The sequence below is a fragment of the Mus caroli genome, chromosome 16, assembly GCF_900094665.2.
Source record: "Mus caroli chromosome 16, CAROLI_EIJ_v1.1, whole genome shotgun sequence".
NCBI classification, from domain to species: domain Eukaryota; kingdom Metazoa; phylum Chordata; class Mammalia; order Rodentia; family Muridae; genus Mus; species Mus caroli.
Genome location: NC_034585.1, coordinates 17181378 through 17183841, shown reverse-complemented (window position 1 = coordinate 17183841; position 2464 = coordinate 17181378).

The following is a 2464-nucleotide window of genomic DNA, read 5'->3' as shown; positions in this document are numbered from 1 at the left end:
AAGAAATAATAACAGAGATGTTTATGTGTGCTTCCATTAAGACTAGATATCTAACACAAGCTGGAGTCATCAGAGAGGAAGGAGCCTCAGATAAGGAAATGCCTCCATGAAATCTAGCTGTAAGGCATTTTCCCAATTAGTGATCAGTTGGGGAGGGCCTGGTCTGTTGTGCGTTGTGCTGTCCCTGGGCTGGTAGTCCTGGATTCTATAAGAAAGCAAACTGAGCAAGCCATGTGAAGCAAGTCAGTAAGCAGCACCCTTCCATAGCTTCTGCATCAGCTCCTGCCTCCAGGATCTTGCCTTGTGTAATGAGCAGCAATTTGGAAGTGTAAGCCCAATAAACCCTTTCCTCCCCTGCTTGCTTTTTTTGATCATGGTGTTTTGACACAGCAATACAAATCCTAACTAAGACCAGGAACATTCATGATGAGAGATTGTCAGTTCCAGTGTGCAGCAACCACCACATAGCTGACGTTTAACATTTTCTAGACTTGCTGAGTTCAAAGTCTGATCTGTCTTCCTGCTTCCTGAAGGTTAAAGAGCAAGTATCCATGGTAAAAATGTGGGAAGTTCTCCCATATAATCCTTATTTTTGCAACCTTTCTTGCCAATTGCTGTGATGTTTTCAAACTAAGTACATGCGGTTGGATATCTAGCATGCTAATGTAAGACTCTGGCAAGCCTTAGCTTACCAGGGACTCCCTGAGTGAATGATACAGAGCTGGGAATTGATGCAAAAAGCAAGAGGAACTTGTTCCAATGCATTGGGGTTGTCCTACACCTGAAGGAGAAGTGGTGATGCCCCCCCCCCATGCAGCTTGTTTGGTGAGCTTTTATACAGTTTTATTGGTAGAGGCAACCTCTGAGAGGGTGAGAAGGAAGGGGAAGAGAAAAAGGAGATTGTAGGTTGTGATGCATGTGGCACCTGTTCAAAGGGATGTGCAGTGGGCAACAGATGCAGGAGCAGCGCTGTCACCTGGAGATGATGTGTCTCATAGCTGGGTTGAAGAGCTGGCTGTAAAGATCTGGTTGTACACAGATACACCTGATGCTAACATTCCTCTCTTGTTCTTATCATAAGGAGAGGAAAAATGGGTGTGTATGTGTGATGGTGAGGCAGGAATAGGGGCATCGGATCTCTTAAACTGCTTCCTGCTGTCTAGGGGTGTCATCAAATTTGGGATGTAGCTGACCCTCAAAATCTGGGCTCATTTGATAGTTGTTGGCATCAGGCTCCTCTGTGGACAGTGGTTGGTAATTTTGTAAAAGGAACTGATTAATTGTTTGGTTAGAAATTTTTTGAATTTGTTATTGAACAAATGTGGAAACGAGGTTAATGAGGCAGGGAGCAAATAGTAAAGCCAGAAAAATCAGAAGAAGAGGCGTTAGGAAGGGTAATATTAATTTCCATACGGGGTTTTGGAAAACTTAGGAATTAGAGGCCTCATGCTGTTCCCTGCATTTTTGGATGTCTGATTGTTGCTGCTGGATTTTGTTTCTCATTATACTGGATTCATTGATGTACAAGCAGAATTCTTCTTGGAGAAAAAGGCAACGATCACCTTCTTTGTCTTATGAACACCTAGTCCCTGTCAGTTCTGAAGCACCTCTGCTGCCAGGGAATTGATCTGTCTTTGGAGGGAGAGCATAGTTTGGGTCACTTCTTAAAGACCATTATCAAGCTGGAAAGAGAACTGATTGTATAAGATTAGGGAGGCAGTCAGCCCTGCTGTTCCAGTACCAATACCTATAGTTATTCCTGCAGCACCCAGTATGGAACTATTTGAACTGTCCTTTTGTCATGTTGGGCAGGTATTGTGTCTACAACAGGGATTGGTAGAGGCTTTTTTTTCCATGGCTTACTCCTAGTTCAGGGAAAAGAAACACCAATGTGCAAACTTCTGACCAGCTGGCAGGTAGACAGTGATATACCTGAGTGCCACAGAGAGTTGACATGTTCTGGACTGTAGGGCACTGTGGCAGAGATGAGGTATCAAGGTTATGGATCTGTTATAAAGTGACCAGGTTGGGTGACACTAAAGAGTTGGTGGGCTGAGTTCAGGATCTGAAGCGGAAAGTGAAATGTTAGGTTAGCACCATTTATGAGGGGGTTGGGGGAATGTCAAGGAAGTAAGGACCTTGGAGGAGTGTTTGATTACTTCTATTTTCCTGATTTCTATTGGTTGGACAATTGAAGCATATTTTCTCTGGATGTGAGTAATACTTACTGGGGACCTAGACTGGTTTTTATGGTACAGCTATGAACAATGCCTGTTTCCCACCTGGGATTCCATAGGTCTTGAGTATAGAAGAAGAGGGTCTTCCATTGTTGATAGAAGTGGTTGGTCTGTGATCCTAGCACATATATCTGGCAAGACCAATATGGGCAGCTTCCATATTCATCTGGCCATTTTTTGCAATCCTCTCTCTCTCTCTCTCTCTCTCTCTCTCTCTCTCTCTCTCT